At 43.1% G+C, this 19034-nt stretch overlaps 1 pseudogene; it reads right to left on the reverse strand.

Moving 5' to 3' along the window:
- Positions 1-10202: 10202 nt before the first annotated feature.
- LOC128123921 (protein SET-like) lies at positions 10203-14596 on the reverse strand (annotated as a pseudogene).
- Positions 14597-19034: the final 4438 nt, after the last annotated feature.

Below are 19034 nucleotides of genomic sequence, written 5' to 3' on the forward strand. Positions count from 1 at the left end.
ATGTAAGATAGCCATTCTCTTCTGGCATCTAAGTTGCTCTAACACCTCATAGACATGGTTTCTATGGTGGTCAAGGTCATGTAGATCCATCAAAGACTTTGCTGTTTCATAAAGACCCTGCCTCACCAAAGGACTCTGCAGATCCACTAAAGCTCCATCCAGTATTGAGGTCCTTATTGAATCCAGCTCTTCTTAAATCTTTGGCGAGCAAAGTTCCACTGAGCGAGGCATCATACACTGATTTCTTTATACCTAGTTTTCTCGGTTGTGCCTGTCCCTCCTCTGTGGTCCTCCAGCCCCTGGTATCCATGGAGACTTCCACAGATGATAACCAAATCCCCACAATGGCTTGAAATGCCACTCCATCAGGGACTGACTCCCCGTGGACTGCCTCAGACTGTTTAGCTTGTGTCTCAAGGAGAGATGCATGCGTATTGCTTAGTTTCTCTGTTTCTACTGCCCCCACACCCCACAGCCTCACAAGACAGCTTGTGAGAGTCCTTCCCATAGACCACCTGTAGCTTCTCAACTAGGAATGGGTCCTTTGAGCCCTCCACTATCCATGCTGAAATATGGACTACGTTGACTTCATGCAGATCTTGTCTATGAAGCACAGCTGTCGAGAGGTCACGAGGAAACTGCCTGTCACGTCCAGAAGACAGTTTTGCAGGTGCCCTCCCTGACACCTGACTTTTACAATCTTTCTGTTTCCTGAGCCTCGGGAGGAGGGCCTGTGATGGAGATGTCCCATTTGAGATAAGCAGTCACTTCTGTGCATTTTAGTCACTTGTGGTTCTCTGTCCACTGCAAGAAGCTTCTCTGGACAGGGGCGTGGGCTGGACTAATATATGAGTATAAGGATAAGCAATTAGAAGGAAGTTTACAGTGCATCAGTTTAGCAAAGTCATAATAGCAGGTTCTCCCATAGGACCTATGGCCCCTCAAGCCACAGGTTCTTGGCCAGATATATATAGTGTTAGGTATGAATTTTCCCTTGTTGAGTGGGCCTTAAATCCAGGCAGACATCTGTAGGTCACCCCTCAAGACACTCAGGCCAGTATTACCTTCTTTTTATTATTTCATTTAATTAATATTTTTTCATTGATTTTATATACTGACCACAGTTTTCCCTCCCTCCTCTCCTCCCGTTCCCTCCCCCTGACTCCCATTTACCCCCCTCCCCATCCACTACTCCCCATCCACTACTCCACTCAGAAAGGGGCAAGACCTCCCATGGGCTTGAACAAAGAATGGCACATCAAGTTGAGGCAGGACTGAGCTCCTCCCCTTGAGTCCAGGCTAGGCAAGGTAATCCAGCATGGGGACTAGGTTCCCAAAAGCCAGCAAAGCACCAAGGACAGGTCCTGGTCTCATTGCTAGGAGCCTTACAAACAGACCAAGCTACACAACTGTCACACACATGCAGAAGGCCTAGGTTTGTCCCATGCAGGCTCCATGACTGTTGGTCCAGAGTCCATTGGCCCCCTCAAGCTCAGGTCAGCTGTCTCTGTGGGTTCTCCCATCATGACCTTGACACTCCCCCCACCCCCACCCCCTGGCTCATACAATCTCTCCTCATTTTCTTCAGCAGGACTCCTGGAGCTTGGCCCAGCATTTGGCTGTGGATCTCTGCATCTGCTTCCATTAGTTACTGGATAAAAGCTCTCTGATGACAATTAGGGTAGTCACCAATCTGATTACAGTAGATGACCAGTTCAGGCACCCTCTCCTATTGCTAGGAGTCTTAGCTGGGGTCATCCTTATGGATTCCTGGGGAGTTCCCTGCCACCAGGGTTCTCCCTAACCCCCATCAAGATGTCTCTTTCGTTACTCTCCCCCTTTGTCCCATCCCCAACCCACCTCCTGTGCCCAGTCAACTCAATCTGCCCCCTCAAGTTCCCACCCCCTCCCACAGTTTACCCAGGAGATCTATTTCCCCTTCCCAGGGAAATCCATGCATCTCTCTTTGGGCCCTCTTTGTTATCTAGCCTCTCTGGGGCTGTAGATTGTAGATTGGTTATCCTATATTTTACTCTTAACATCCACTTGATGAGGGAGTACATACTATGTTTGTCTTTCTGGATTTGGGTTACCTCGCTCAGAATGATTTTTTCTAGTTCTATCCATTTGCCTGCAAATGTCATGATGTCATTGTTTTTCACAGCTGTGTAATACTCCACTGTGTAAATGTACAACATTTTCCTTATCTATTCTTTGGTTGAGGAGCACCTAGGTTGTTTTAAGGTTCTGGCTATTACGAATAATGCTGCTATGAACATAGTTGAGCAAGTGTCCTTGTGGTATGATTGAGCATCCTTTGGGTATATACCCAAGATTGGTATAACTGGGTCTTAAGGTAAATTGATTTCCATTTTTCTGAGGAACAGCCATATTTACTTCCAAAGTGGCTGTACAAGTTTATACTCCCAGTGGAGGAGTGTTCCCCTTTCTCCACATCTTCTCCAACATAAGCTGTCATCAGTGTTTTTTATTTTAGTTATTCTGACAGGTGTAAGATGGTATCTCAGAGTCATTTTGATTTGCATTTCCCTGATGACTAAGGATGTTGAACAATTCTTTAAGTATATTTTGGCCATTTGAGATTCTTCTGTTAAAAATTATCTGTTTAGATCTGTACCTCATTTTTAAATTGGATTATTTGATATTTTGATGTCTAGTTTCTTGAGTTCTTTATATATTTTGGAGATCAGCCCTCTGTCAGATGTGAGGTTGGTGAAGATCTTTTCCCATTCTGTAGGCTGTCTTTTTGTTTTATTCACCATGTCCTTTGCCTTACAGAAGCTTTTCAGTTTCAGGAGGTCCCATTTATTAATTGTTGCTCTCAGTGTCTGTGCTACTGGTGTTATATTTAGGAAGTGGTCTCCTGTGCCAATGTGTTCAAGGCTACTTCTGACTTTCTACTCTATCAGGTTAGGTGTAACTGGATTTTTTTTTTTTAATTTGGAGCTGAGGACCGAACCCAGGGCCTTGCACTTGCTAGGCAAGCACTCTAACATTGAGCTAAATCCCCAACCCCATAACTGGATTTATGTTGAGGTCTTTGATCCACTTGGACTTGAGTTTTGTGCAGGGTGATAGATATGGATCTATTTGCATTCTTCTACATGCAAACATCCAGTTTTACCAGCACTATTTGTTGAAGATGCTTTCTTTTTTCCATTTGGGCTTCTTTGTCAAAAATCAGGTGTTCACAGGAGTGTGGATTTATGTCGGGGTCTTTGATGTGATTCCATTGATCCACATGTCAATTTTTATGCCAATACCAAGCTGTTTTTATTACTATAGCTCTATAGTAGAGCTCGAGGTCAGGAATGGTGATACCTCTGGAAGTTCCTTTATTGCACAGGATTGTTTTGTCTATCTTTCGTTTTTTGTTTTTCCATATGAAGTTGAGTATTGTCCTTTTGAGGTCTGTAAAGAATTGTGTTGGGATTTTGATGGGGATTATATTGAATCTGTAGATTGCTTTTGGTAAGATTGACATTTTTACTCTGTTAATCCTACCTATCCATGAGCATGGGAGATCTTTCCATTTTCTGATATCTTCTTCAATTTTTTTCTTCAAGGACTTAAAGTTCTTGTCATACAGGTCTTTTACTTGTTTGGTTAGAGTTATCCCAAGGTATTTTATATTATTTGTGGCTATTGTAAAAGGTGATGTTTCTCTGATTTCTTCTTAGCCCGTTTATCATTTGTGTATAGGAGGGCTATTGATTTTTTGGAGTTAATCTTGTATCCTGCCACATTACTGAAGGTGTTTATCAGCTGCAAGAGTTCCCTGCTAGAATTTTTGGAGTCATTTATGTGTACTATCAAATCATCTGCAAATAGTGAAAGTTTGATTTCTTTTATTCCAATTTGTATCCCCTTTATCTCCTTTTGTTATCTTATTGCTCTAGCTAGAACTTGGAGTACTATGTGGAGAGAATGGACAGCCTTGATTGTTCCTGATCACTTTGAGTTTCTCTTCATTTAATTTGATGTTGACTGTTGGCTTGCTGTATATTGCTTTTATTATGTCTAGGTATGTTCTTTGTATCCCTGATCTCTCCAAGACCTTTATCATGAAGGGGTATTGGATTTTGTCAAAAGCCTTTTAGACATCTAATGAGATGATCATGTGGTTTTTTTCATGTGTTCATGTGTTTATATGGTGTATTTCATTGACAGATTTTCATAATTTGAACCATTCCTGAATCTCTGGGATGAAGCCTATTTGATCATGCTGGATGATTATTTTTTATGTATTCTTGGATTCAGTTTGTCAGTATTTTATTGAGTATTTTTACATCAATGTTCGTGAGGGAGACTGGTCTGTAATTCTCTTTTTTTGTTGTAACTTTGTGTGGTTCGAATATCAAGGAAACTGTAACCTCATAAAAAGAATTTGGCAATGTTCCTTCTGTTTCTAATTTGTGGAACAATTTGAGTATTGATATTAGCTCTTCTTTGAAATTCTGGTAGAATTCTGCAGTGAAACCATCTGGCACTGGGCTTTTTTTGGTTGGGAGACTTTTAATGACTGCTTCTATTTCCTTAGGGGCTATCAGTCTATTTAAATTGTTTATCTGGTCTTGATTTAATTTTGGTATGTAATACCTATCAAGAAAATTGTCCATTTCTTTTAGATTTTCCAATTTTGTGGACTACAGATTTTTGAAGCATGACCTAATGATTCTCTGGATTTACTCAGTGTATGTTGTTATGTCCCCCTTTTCATTTCTGGTTTTGTTAATTTGGATATTATCTCTCTGCTTTTTGGTTAGTTTGGATAAGAGTTTGTCTATCTTGTTGATTTTCTCAAAGAACCAACTCATTGTTTTATTGATTCTTTGTATTGTTCTTTTTATTTCTATTTTGTTGATTTCAGCCTGGGTTTGATTATTTCCTGCCATCTACTCCTTCTGGGTGAGTTTGCTTCTATTTGTTCTAGAGCTTTCAGGTGTGCTGTTAAGTCACTAGTGTGAGATTTCTCCACGTTCTTTATGTAGGCGCTTAGTGCTATGAACTTTCCTCTTAGCCCTGCTTTCATATTGTTCCATAAGTTTGAGTATGTTGTGCATTCAATCTTATTGAATTCCAGGAAGTCTTTAATTTCTTTATTTCTTCCTTGACCCAGTGGTGATTCAGTTGAGAGTTGTTCAATTTCCATAAGTTTGTAGGCTTTCTGTAGTTTGTGTTGTTGAATTATAACTTTAAGCCATGGTGATCTGATAAGATACAGGAAGTTATTCCAATTTTTTGTATCTGTTGAGATTTTCTTTGTGATCGAGTATGTGATCAGTTTTAGAGAGGGTTCCGTGAGGTGCTGAAAAGAAGGTATATTCTTTTGTGTTTGGGTGAAATGTTCTGTAGATGTCTGTTCAGTCCATTTGAGTCATAACATGTGTTAGTTCCCTTATTTTTCTGTTAAGTTTCTGTCTGGCAGACCTTTCCATTGGTGAGAGTGGGGTGTTGAAGTCTCCCACTATTAATGTGTGGGGTTTGATGTGCAATTTAAGCTTTAGTAATGGTTCTTTTACAAATGTGGGTGTCCTTGTATTTGGGGCATAGATGTTCAGAATTGAGACTTCATCTTGGTGGATTTTTCCTGTGATGAATATGAAATGTCCTTCTCCATCTCTTTTGATTAATTTTAGTTTGAAGTCTATTTTGTTAGCTATTAGAATGGCTATACCAGCTTGCTTCTTAGGTCCATTTGATTGGAAAATCTTTTCCCAACCCTTCCCGCTGAGGTAGTGTCTGTTTTGAAGTTCAGGTGTATTTCTTGTGTGCAGCAGAAGGATGGATTCTTTTTTTATATCCATTCTGTTAGCCTGTGTCTTTTTATAGGTAAGCTTCTTGTACCTTCATAGTCATGTCCTTCTTTAGGTTGGGAAATTTTTCTTCTCTGATTTTGTTGAATATATTTTCTGTACCTTTGAGCTGGTATTCTTCTCTTTCTTCTATCCCTATTATTCTTAGATTTGGTTTTTTCATGGTGTCCCAGATTTCCTGGATGTTTGCGTTAAGAATTTTTTAGATTTAGCATTTTCATTGACTGATGAATCTATTTCCTCCATCGTATCTTCAATGCCTGAGATTCTCTCTTCCATATCTTGTATTCTGTTGGTGATGCTTGTAGTTCCTGTTTGCTTATCAGATTTCCCATCTCCAGAATTCCCTCAGTTTGTGTTTTCTTTATTGCTTCTATTTCAACTTTCAAGTCTTGAAGTGCTTCCTTCACCTGTTTGATTGTTTGTTTTTTTCTTGACTTTCTTTAAGGGATTTATTGATTTCTTCCAATTTTTGTTTGTCTTTTCCTCGATTTCTTTAAGGTAATTTTTCATTTCCTCTTTAAGGACCTCTATCATCTTCATAAACTTATTTTCAAGGTTGTTTTCTTCTGCTTCATCTGTGTTGGGATGCTCAGGTCTTGCTGTTGTAGGACCACTGGGTTCTGGTGGTACCATATAGCCCTTTATGTTGTTGAATGTATTCTTATCCTGGTGTTTACTCATCTGCTCTTCCAATTGGTGTGGGTGGCAGTTGTGCCTAAATGGTCTGCTGATGTTGCCGGAGAGGGCTGTCTACAGGGAGGATCCTGGAGTAGATGTGGTTGGGCGGCAGAGTGGGTCTTGTGGGACAGAATCCAGTGGGTGGCAGTGGTGGTGGTATGGCCTGCCCACAGGTCTCCCACCTGCTGGCTGGCTGCTGGAGGTTGTACCAGAGGGAACAGTGGGGTTCCACCAGAGTAGAAGGCAGAACTCAGCTGCCTTACTGCAGCTGAGATGGGAGGGGAGGGACATGGGATGTGCCCTGGGGCTTAGGGCCTGGAGGCTGGGGCAGTTCAGCTGGGAGATCAGTCACTCACCTGTTCTTCCAACTGGTGTGGGTGGTGCTTGTGCCTATAGGGGCTGCTGATGTTTCGGGGGATTACTGGCCAAGGGGAAGATGATGGGGTCTGTGGGTTTGGGCGAAGAAGTGGGTCTTGTGGGAACAGAGTCCAGTGGGTGGCAGTGGTGGTGGTGCAGCCTGACCTCAGGTCTCTCACCTGCTGGCCGGCTGCTGGGGGACCCCCCCCCCCAGTATTATCTTTTTTAAATTTAATTTTACTTTTAAAATTTTATGTGTATTGTTTTTTTGCCTGTATGTCTATCTGTGTGAGGATGTTAGATCCCCTGAACTGAGTTACAGATAGTGAGCTGCCATGTGGGTGCTGAGAATTGAACCCTAGGTCCTCTTGAACAGCAGCCACTGCTCTTAACCACTGAGCCATCTTTCCAGCACCAGTATTTCCTTCTTAATCTGAGGGTTTCAACCCTATGTGGAGTCATATAACTTAATGTGGGGGTGGCAGGAAGTGTGGCAAAGGAAAAGTTTTCTGAATGTGCAATAACTTAATATTAATTCAGTATCAAAAGCATAATGAATCCCAGTGTTTCTGGGAGTGCTTGCCTGAGTTGTATCACATGACTTCACTACAGTCGTGGCTCTGAGTACACACTGTGTGTGCTTTGCACAGGGTATGTCTTTCCTACAGTTACTTTCCTACAGCTGTGATGAGACACCATGACCATGCCCACTTACAGAAAGACTTTAATTGAGGCTTCCATTTCAGAGGGTGAGTCCATGATCATCACAGTGGGAGCATTGCAACAGGAAGGCATGACACTGGAGCAGGAGCTGAGAGCATACTTAGATCCTTGTCTGAAAGTACGATGGGTGGGGTGGGTGGGAGTGCTACTTGGGAATGGCGGCATGGACTTTCAAAACCTCAAAGCCTCCCCAGTGACACACTTCCTCCAACGAGGCCACACCTCCTAATTCTTCCCAAACACTTCCACAACTGGGGACCAAGCATTCAAATATATGAGTCTATGGAGGCATTCTCATTCAAACCACCACAGGGCATGTGCTCACATGATACAGTGCCACCAAGTGCTCCAGTGCAGATTCAAGACTATTGTCAGTTATGAACTACAGTGTTTACTGTACATGCAAATTCTGCTCATATAGAAACATAAAGGCTTAATTATGATAAGAAAAGCCTTAATAGTTGACTATTGTAGTATTCAACATGTAAGTATCAAATTAAATTAAAATATCTTTGTATCATATTATGTTGTAGTTTTTTTTGTTTTATTCCATTTTATTTGCAACAAGGTCTTACTATGCAGCTCTGATTGGCTTGGAACTCACTATGTTAAGAACTATAGACCACGCTGACTTGAACTCACAGAGATCCCCCTGCCTCTGCCTCCTGAATGCCGGATATAAAGACATTTGATTTTTTTTTTTTTTTTTTTTTTTTTTGGTTTTTCGAGACAGGGTTTCTCTGTGTAGCTTTGCGCCTTTCCTGGAACTCACTTGGTAGCCCAGGCTGGCCTCGAACTCACAGAGATCCGCCTGGCTCTGCCTCCCGAGTGCTGGGATTAAAGGCGTGCGCCACCACCGCCCGGCGACATTTGATTTTAAAACTGTTGTTTTTAAACTACTTGCTAACTTGAGTTTCATAAAAAAAATCTTCAATGAATTTGGGGTTAGGGAAAATTTGGGATTAGAACAGAGTTTCCAATAATTGCTAAGAAGACCTTGAACATACCTCAATGTTTTGCACTACTTACTTATTCAAAGCAGCATTTCCAGCATTGATAATTAGGAAATCAAAATATTAATCGATTCTGAAAATCCTGGAAGAGGCTCCATATCTTATAGTATCAAATATTCAGACAGTATCTAATTGTTTATCTAAACACAAATAATCACATTCATCTCATTAGCATGCAAATGTATCTTTGTGTCTAACAAATGGAAAAGGTATCCATATACTAAATTGTTTTTAAATGAATTTGTGATTTATTATTAACAAAATTTTGATTTGCATACCTATTTTATATACCTAGATAGTCCATAACAGTCAAAACTTTTCCCGTGAATGCAGGTCCAGATGGACAAAGCTTCAGAGGCCTTCCTTACTCTAGCCATGCACTATTCCTGGCCTAGAGATTGCTTAAGAGTAAAACCAGCATAGCAACATGGATCACAGGAATCAGGAGCAAGAAAAAGCTTCTTAACTTTGATGTATAACAATCTTTGTACACTGTAAATATGTATTACTCTCACTGGTTAATAAAGAGCTGACTAGCCTATAGCTGGGCAGGAAGAGATTTGACAGGAAAGCCAGACTAGGAGAATGCTGGGAAGAAGACGGGCAGAATCAAGAGTCACCAACAGAGACAGAGAAAAGCAAGATGGGCATGCCATACTGAGAAATGGCACCAAGCCACGTGGCAGAGTGTATATAAGGAATATGGGTTCATTTAAAATGTAAGAGTTAGTTAGTAATAAGCCTGAGCTATTGGCTGAGCATTTATAATTAATATTAAGCCTCTGTGTGATTACTTGGGAATGGTTGGTGGGACAGAAACTTCTGCCTAAATGACTGAATTCTGTCAGCATGCTTCTAAAAGAACTCACCACAGGGGAGGTAACATGAGAGGACTACCTGATAGAGACTGCATCCTGCTGATGAATGTGAACTACCAGCTTTGGGGACAGGGGCGTGTTTTCATTGTTGTTGCTGTTTTTTCATATTCCCATTGTATTTTGCTCAAGGTATTTCCCTACAAATAAGTTGAGAACTATAGTGTTGAGAAGAAAGAGACCTCAAAAACTGTGACTGAGCACAAAAGAGATAGGGAGGAGAAAAATGACTGAACTTGCTCTCAGGGACTGGAGAAAAAGAAAAAGAAAAAAAATAGAAGGTTGGAATCTACCAGAGTTCTTCACTCTCCCCTCCTTCCTATTCTTCATCATCTTCATCTTCTTCACTTTCACCCTTACCCCCTTCTTCGCCAATATTTTCCAATCCTTCTCTTCCATCACCATCATCATGATCACCATCATCATCACCATCACCTCCCCTCCCCCCCGCCCCCCATCCTTATCAGGAACCAAGAGGCCTGGTCAAACATCATCTTTGATGATCTCTCTTGTTTTTTGTTTGTTTTTTCGAGACAGAGTTTCTCTGTGTAGCTTGGGAGCTGGTCCTGGAACTTGCTCTGTAGCCCAGGCTGGCCTTGAACTCACAGAGATCCACCTGCTTCTGCCTCCGAGTGTTGGGATTAAGGCCTGCTCCACCACCGCCCAGCTGATGATCTCTCTTAATTCATCCTCACCTGCATAGAATGATCAGCCAATCAGGTAAAGAAGCCTTCTGGTTCCTTATGATATCCCTTCCTGCTTGCCTTATTCTGTGTTGGACTTGAGTGTTTTGTCAAATGCTTTCCAGATTTCCATCTGAGTCCGGTGGACTTTGAAGATGGAGAATTGCTCTCATGCCAATGAAATCCATTGGAGAGAACCTTATTTTCTTTTTTCATTTTTATTTATTTTTCTATTATCAGCTTGATAACAGTATAAATTCTTATCCTAATAGTGAAATGTTTCACTGAGGCTTGCCCAGTAACTGAGTAAAACCAAAACTTACTATAAGCCCCAGTCATCCTAGGGTCTCCCCTGCTATGTAGCCTCCCTGGTTCTGTGGGTTGCAGTCTGATTGTTCTCTGCTTTATATCTAGTATCCACTTATGAGTGAGTACATACCATGTTTGTCCTTCTGAGTCTGGGTTACCTTACTCAGGATGATTTTTTTCTAGTTCCATCCATTTGCCTGCAAATTTCATGCTGTCATTGTTTTTCTCTGCTGAGTAGTACTCCATTGTGTACATGTACCACATTTTCGTAATCCATTCTTCAGTTGACGGGCATCTAGGTTGTTTCCAGGTTCTGGCTATTACAAATAGTGCTGCTATGAACATACTTGAGCATGTATCTTTGTGGTATGACTGAGCATTCCTTGGGTATATGCCCAAGAGTGGTATGGCTGGGTCTTGAGGTAGATCGATTCCCAATTTTCTGAGAAACTGCCATACTGATTTCCACAGTGGCTGTACAAGTTTACATTCCTACCAACAGTGGAGGAGTGTTTCCTTTGCTCCGCATCCCCTCCAACATAGATTGTCATTAGTGTTTTTGATCATAGCCATTCTGACAGGTGTAAGGTGGTATCTCAGAGTTGTTTTGATTTGCATTTCCCTGATGACTAAGGATGTTGAGCATTTCTTTAAATGTCCTTCAGCCATTTGTGATTCTTCTAAGAATTCTGTTTAGCTCTTTAGCCCATTTTTTAATTGGATTGTTCAGTATTTTGATGTCTAGTTTCTTGAGTTCTTTATATACTTTGGAGATCAGTCCTCTGTCAGATGTGGGGTTGGTGAAGGTCTTTTCCCATTCTGTTGTCTGTCTTTTTGTCTTATTGACCGTGTCTTTTGCCCTACAAAAGCTTCTCAGTTTCAAGAGGTCCCATTTATTAATTGTTGCTCTCAGTGTCTGTGCTGCTGGTATTATATTTAGGAAGTGATCTCCTGTGCCGATGTGAGAACCTTATTTTCAAAGTAAGAAATTTCATCAAAATACAAATCTATTATTATGTAACCTGATTTTATGTCTTCAAATTCTGTCACTTCAAGTCTGGTCGGACAATGTGGCACCTCTTGTCTTCTTCCCCAAGCAGTGCAGACACTTGTGGTTGATTGAAAGATGTTATTCCAAAATTTTGGATTTTGATGATTAATTCTGACCTATTTTGAAAAAAATGGTTGGTGGAGATTGTTACATTTCTGTTACACTTTCAAAATTTTCTCACTGGCTTGTTCTTTAGATCTATTTCATTTTCTACTTCAATATGTTCAGTTGCTTCTTGCTTCAGTTGGCTGCCAGCCTCAGGACAAGAACTGGTCCAGATTTCTTGGGCCAAGTCAGAAGTACAGATTGCTATTTCGGGGCCATGCCACGAGGAAGTGCTCAGATGCCACAGGCCAGAGCCCTGAAGCTCAGAGTGAGAGAAAACTTGTAGGACTCAGGTTCTGGTTTCTACAGTCGCTAATTTCCATGATGTAAGTATTCCCGACTGTGATCAATTCAGGTTCCTAACAGGCTTCACTGAACAAACAGTTGAGAGAAGAAACACAGCAGAACACCATGACTGAGTATTTCTCCCACACAATTACAATAGGCATTGATAACCTTGAGCACATTATTGCAAAGACAACTAGAAACTGATGTGTTTGAGTATTTCTCAACTCTGTTTTATTTTTGATTTTTTATTATTTTAAATTTCTTTTTTTGAGAAGGGTCTTCTGTAGTTGAGAGAGGCCTTGAACTCCTTATATAGCTGAGAATGACCTTGAACTTCTAATCTTGACTCCTGCTGCCACCACACCTGGTTTATGTAGCACTGAAGACTTGGAACTTGGCATCACGCAGGCTAGGCAAACACTCTACCAACCGAGTCACATCCCCAGCCCTTATTACCTCTGTTTTAAACACAATTTATGTGATCATAAATTCATGTAATTTAACTTTGCCAATAACTGTGTTTAATAACCAGCTTGCAAAAATGTCTAGATATTTTACCATTGGCTCTATTTAGCTGGCTCTAAGTACAGTCTGTTCCCATATTTATGGGTTTAGCAGCCACAGATTGAACCAACTAAGGACCTAAGTTATTAAAAATTACTTTACTGAACACGTGTATGTGGTGATATTTTAATTGTGCTGAAATGTGATTTTATTTGTATGTTAATAAATAAAGTTTGCCTGGAGATCAGAGGTCATTAGCAACCCAGGAATAGAAGTCAAGTGGTGGTAGCCCATGCCCTTAATCCGACCACATGGCAGGCAGAATCTCTGTGTGGTCAAGGACACAGCCAAGCACGTCCTTGTACCAGTACCAACCATAGAGACCAGGAGGTTTGTATAGACAGGCAGTGACAAGGAAGTCATGTGGCTGGGCTTAGAGCCAATGAGAAGGCAGAACAGGAAAGCAATAAAACACAAGACACACAGGAAGAAGGTCTCTCTCTCTCAGGGGAAGGACATCAGTGAGTGGCAAGCTAAAGGTAGTCGTGGCTCTTGCTCTGATCTCTTGGCTCTGTGCTTCTTATTTAATAAGACCGTTTAGAAATTCGTCTACATGTGTAGGCTTTTTGTTGTCCTCATTCCTAAACACAACTGTACATCAATTATAAAGTATTTGCACTGTAGTGGGTGTAGGTAATCTAGAGATTTTTAAAGTACTGAAACAGGAGGGTATGTGCCGGTTGTTTGCAAATACTATGTCATTTTGTATAGGGGACTTGAGCAGCCACGAATTTTGCAGGGTTCTGGAATCAATGGTACTAGACAGTGATGGACAACTACTGTCTACTGCCTTTCCTTGATTATATCCCTACGGGAGGAAAAGAAACTGACACTTTAAAGACAGAACCAATTCATAGACAATGGAAAGAAAAATATTCCTCACAGCGGATGTCAACATTAATGGGCCAAATGAATAATGCTCACCTACACCGTCCCTCAGCCTAGCTACTCATCTAAGTGACAAATTTATTTAAGATCACTTAAACTTGAGGTGACCATTCTTCTAAAAAAGATTTGTTTATTTTATTTTATGTGTATGGGTGTTTTGCCTGTGTGTCAGTGTGTTGATGTACTGGTGTCTGGTGGCCGAAGAGGACGCTGGATCCACTGGGGTTACTGACAACTGTGAGTGGCCAGTGTGTGTTGGAAACTGAGCCTGGGTCCTCTTCAAGAACAGCCAGTGTTCTTTGTTGGCAGAAGTTCTGTCCTGCAAGTAACCACACAGAAGTTTAATATTAATTATAAATGCTCAGCTAATAACCAATAGCTTGTTACTGGCTAACTCTTACATTTAAATAAACCCATATTTCTTATCTATGCTTTGCCACGTGGCTTGGTACCTTTTTTAGTACGACATGCCCACCTTGCTTCTCTCTGTGTCTGCTGGCTACTCCCCAGCCCCACCCTTCTTCCTCCCAGCATTCTCAGATTGGCTCTCCCACCTAACTTTATCCTGTTCAGCTATCAGCCAGTCCGCTTCTTTATTAAACCAATCACAGCGACATGTATTCACACAGTGTACAGGAATACCCGCAGTTTTTTTTGTTTGTTTGTTTGTTTTTGTTTTTTTGGTTTTTCGAGACAGGGTTTCTCTGTAGTTTCGCACCTTTCCTGGAACTCACTTTGTAGACCAGGCTGGCCTCGAACTCACAGAGATCCGCCTGGCTCTGCCTCCCGAGTGCTGGGATTAAAGGCGTGCGCCACCATCGCCCGGCATACCCACAGTTCTTAACTGCTGAGCCATCTCCAGCCTCCAACTGCCATTCTTTTTTTTTTTTTTTTTTTTAGGTTTTTCGAGACAGGGTTTCTCTGTGCAGCTTTGCGCCTTTCCTGGATCTCGCTCATCTAGACCAGGCTGGCCTTGAACTCACAAAGATCTGCCTGCCTCTGCCTCCCAAGTGCTGGGATTAAAGGCGTGCGCCACCACCGCCTGGCCCAACTGCCATTCTTAATGCAGTGCAGTTGGTAGTCTGGAGTACACAGCCTCGGTGTCTTTCCCCAGCATTAAAATGATGGTCTAGAGTCTCTTCATACTTTTATTGTCATACCACAATTGTCGCAAGGATGAAAAGGCATCTCCAAGGTCGAAGCACACCAACTTCAGAGCCATGCCACCTAGCTGTCACTTGCCCCCTTCCCTCATCTTCAGTCATTGTCCCCTGGTTGAGAGCTAGCCCAGAAGACTTTCCTATGGAGTCACTCCTGCTGCCCCTTAACCAAGCAGCCCAGGGTGAACTCCGCCAGCACAGGTGAGGCCCCACCACTCGGCACGTGCCAGGAACAGCCAGTTGCCAGAGCTCTGTCTTTTCACCAGAAGGTGAGCAAGCTCACGCTGACCCAGACCCCAGCAGCCCAGGCAGCCTGTGCTTCCAGAACTCATGCTGAATGAGCTCCTGAACTAATAGGACCCTAAGAAGAGAGCCAGCTCTGTCCCCACCACAGCACCCAGGCTCTGTAGAGAACGGGCAGACTCAAGGTCCGGCTCCATCCACACCTTGCTGGGGCATTGTGGGTAAACACAGCCTTCCTTGCTTTGGACTTTGACTTTCTGAGCTTCTCTTGCACAGTTACCAGAGTCTCAGAGAGACCAGGAGAGGAGGGGTAAGAAAGGAGAGGAGATGGCGGGCCACAGCCCACTCTGGTAGAGAATCTGATTTCCAGGTTCAGCAGTGACTGGCAGGGTTAAGACTGGGGTCCCTGTCCCCTTGTGTTGTCACCTCCTCACCCCCAGTGATCGGTGGGAGGAGCCAATGACCGGAAGCATCCTTACCTGGGGCTCTCAGGAGCAGAACAGTGACACTCCACCAATATGCTTCAGGTTTAACTTCCCCCTTCCAATTCTAACTCGATGCTCCTTTCTCCCGAGGGCACAGTGCTTTCTTTAGTAAGGGGAGAGCACTTCCTTTCTTCCTTTTTTCAAAAAATGTTCTGTGCACGGAAGTGGATGGCTTAGGTGTAACTCACTGGCATCCCCTGAACCTGCTCATCCTATCTACCTCCACCATCTCAGCCTTTCCGTCCATCATTATCCCCAGAGCTCAGACCATCTTCAGCCCACACTTGGACTTTCCCACAGTCTGTCCTCAGGTCTCCTGGCCCTTGTCTAGCTGCATCTTCCTCACACTTGCTGTAGGGGCTATGCTGGTCATTTCGACTGCAAACCGGATGTCATCACCTCCCTGCCTGAACTGATTCTGGCCATCCTGTCAGTCACAGGGTTACAATGTCAAACTTTCACATTGGACTCACTTCAACTCCTCTCTGTTATTGCCGCCTACCCGACACTTACCAATCATGCTCCTTCACAGAGTGGCCACACATTTTCATACCTTTGTGTACACATTTTCCCTCTGCTTCTAAATCCCGGCCCTTGAACATAGTAGGCCAGTTCTTTCTGACTGAGTTTCATACCCTCTCTTGCTTTGCCAAATTGTCCAGGCTAGCTTCAGTGATCTCCCCACCTCAACCTCCCAGGATTATTATATTCTGCACTTTTATGCTGGAACTCCTTATGACCCGAGCTTTAGTTTTCCTTTTGGGGGACTGTGTGCATGTGTGTATGTGAGTGTGTGTATTTGTACACATGTGTGGGTGCTGTATATATACTTGCATGCTGGCACAAATGGCCCCAGATATAGTTGTTGGGTTAGAGGAGGTAATACTGCTTTATTATTCTCCACTTTTTTTCCTTTCTTGAAATAGGGTCTGCCATTAAATCTAGAAGCCAGGCTCGCAGCTAGCAAGCCCAAGTGATGCTCTTTTCCCACCTACCACAGTACTAGGGTTATGGCTCCTCAGATCGGAGTTAAGGACAGTTGTGAGCCCACTATGTGGGTGCTAGGAACCAAACTCATGTATGCCTTCTGCAAGAACAAGTAGTTAAGTGTCCTTAACCACTGAACCATCTCTCTAGATCCCACACCCAGGTTTAACGTGGGTGCCGGGGATTCAAACTCATGTCTTCATGCCCGCACAGCAAGTGCTCTTTACCCACGGAACCATTTATCCAGTTCAACAGGATCTGAAACTTTCAACCCCTCAACTAAAGAATTACAGTGATTCAAGCCTTTTGGGAATTGGACACAGTACTCTAGCCCCTGAGCGACATCTCTAGCCCTCTTATCTATCTATCTATCTATCTATCTATCTATCTATCTATCTATCTATCTATCTATCTATCTATTTATTTATGCTTTCCCTGATTCTCTCAGGGAAAGTGTTGGTCTTTTTTTTGTTCTATTTATATTTTGTAGTGCTGTGGATCAAACCACAGGCCTGGTACATGCTAGGTAAGGACTCTAATGAATTTCCCCTCTTCCTAAGAGGGTGTAAATATTTGTGTATTCTCCCTGTACTGTGAGGAAGATGCCTACTTCTCTCTTCTAGCACTTATCAAAACCTCTGATACACAAAAGCATCAAATAAATATGGCTGACTGAATGAGCAAGGACAGGAACAAGTCCATGAGACCTTGGTCCTTCGTCCAATGCTTGAAGAACCCACCGGCCTTAGCCTTACTCACTAAGAAACATGAGTTCAGCATTGTAGCATTCTCCAGGCTGTGCAAGGCCTTGGGTTTGACCTCAGCACTCACTTCAAAATCAGCGGCAGAAAGAAACAAGAGAAATAAGTATAGGAAGAAAATCTAGGTCCTTCGGTGGGAAGAATGCTGAAGATTGTTGTTCCTGAATCATTTAACATCCTTTTCTAAAAGGAGATGTGAAAGGCTGGGGAGATGTTTCAGTTAGTGACATACTTGTGTAAATCTGAGGACCTGAGTTCAGATCCCAACACTTACATAAAAAGCAGGCGTGCAGGGAAACTCCCAGGAATCCACAAGGATGACCCCAGCTAAGACTCCTAGCAATACTGGAGAGAGTGCCTGAACTGGCATCTCCTGTAATCAGATTGGTGACTACCTTAATTTTCATCAGAGAGCCTTCATCCAGTGATGGAAACAGATGCAGAGATCCACAGCCAAGCACCGAGCCAAGCTCTGGGAGTCCTGTTAAAGAGAGGAAGGGAGGATTGTACGAGCCAGGTGTGTGTGTGTGTGTGTGTGTGTGTGTGTGTGTGTGTGTGTGTGAAGGTCATCAAAAGGGAACCCACAGAAATGACTAACCTGGGCTCATAGGAACTCACAGACTCTGGACCAACAGCTAGGGAGCCTGCCTGGGACTGACCTAGGCCCTCTACATATGTGACAGTTGTGTAGCTTGGTCTGTTTGTGGGGCTCCTAACAGTGGGATCAACGCTAACGCTCGAGCTGGCCTTTGAGAACCTATTCCTCATACTGGGCTGCTTCGCCCAGCCTTGATACGAAGGGAGGACCTTAGTCCTACCTCACCTTGGTATACCCTGTTTTGTTGACATCCATGGGAGGCCTGCCCCTTTCTGAACAGAAAAAGAGGAGGAGTGGATGCGATGGGGACTGGGAAATAGGGGAGTGGGGGAACAGGAGGAGAGGATGGAGGGGAAACTGCAGTCAAGATGTAAAATAAGTGAAAAAGTTTAATTAAAACAAAAACAGACAAACAAAAACAGACATGGCAGCAAGCATGTGCAACTCCATCTCTGAAGAGGCAGAGAGAGGTGGATCCCTGGTGCTCATTGGCCAGCCTGCTTAGCCCACGAGTAAACTACAGTTTCAGTGCGACTCTGTTTCAAAAAGTAAGTGGTGAACTGTTAATGAAGCCACTCAGTGTTGGCCTCTGACTTCTGGGTGCACACACACACGGGCGATTCAGGTTCTTACATATCTTTTTTTTTTTTAATTGAGACAGGGTTTCTCTGTGTAGCTTTGGAGCCTTTCCTTGAACTCACTCTGTAGCCCAGGCTGGCCTCGAACTCACAGAGATCCCCCTGGCTCTGCCTCCCAAGTGCTGGGATTAAAGGCGTGTGCCACCACTGCCCGGCGATTCAGGTTCTTAACATGGCTTCGCAAAACGAGCGTGGAGAGGAGCAACACAGGGGAATGGACCTTTGGTTCTGGCCTCCTCCGCCCGCACTCAGGGACGGTAGGAAAGAGTTTGTTCACAGGCTTCTGTCAATGGGTCTGTTAATAGGCAGGGTGCCAGAGGATGGTGCCACGTAACTTGAGTCATTAAAACAGATGGTGGCCCACACTGTGTCCATCTGAATGTGGGCCTCAAGGGTCCTTAGGGTCATCATCTGTGAAGTTAACTCAAAGTCTTAATGTTCTCCTTGATTAAGAGTTCTCACTGCTTTTGGAATCCAGTCCAGCCTCTTGGAGACTGTTTGAAAGTCCCTTCTGAGCTGTCCCTGCCTTCCCCTGAACTTCCTCTCTTCCTCATACTGGAGGCACCTGGCCTTTTTCTGCCCGTCGGACACATCACATTCTCAGCCTCTCGAGGCCTTTGTTTTGTGTCTTTCCTGGTTGGAATTATTTCCCTCAGGCTTTCCCCAGAGCAGGCTTGACATGTGCGCAAATGTCACATCAACGGTCTTCCAGGTCCAACTCAATCGAGCAGGGTCTGCCCTCCATTTTCTACCAGATGGCCTTTGAATTTTTCTCTTTACTTTTTTTC

This window comes from Peromyscus californicus, unplaced genomic scaffold (genome assembly GCF_007827085.1).
Source record: "Peromyscus californicus insignis strain IS unplaced genomic scaffold, ASM782708v3 Scaffold_4__1_contigs__length_199733344, whole genome shotgun sequence".
NCBI classification, from domain to species: Eukaryota; Metazoa; Chordata; class Mammalia; order Rodentia; family Cricetidae; genus Peromyscus; species Peromyscus californicus.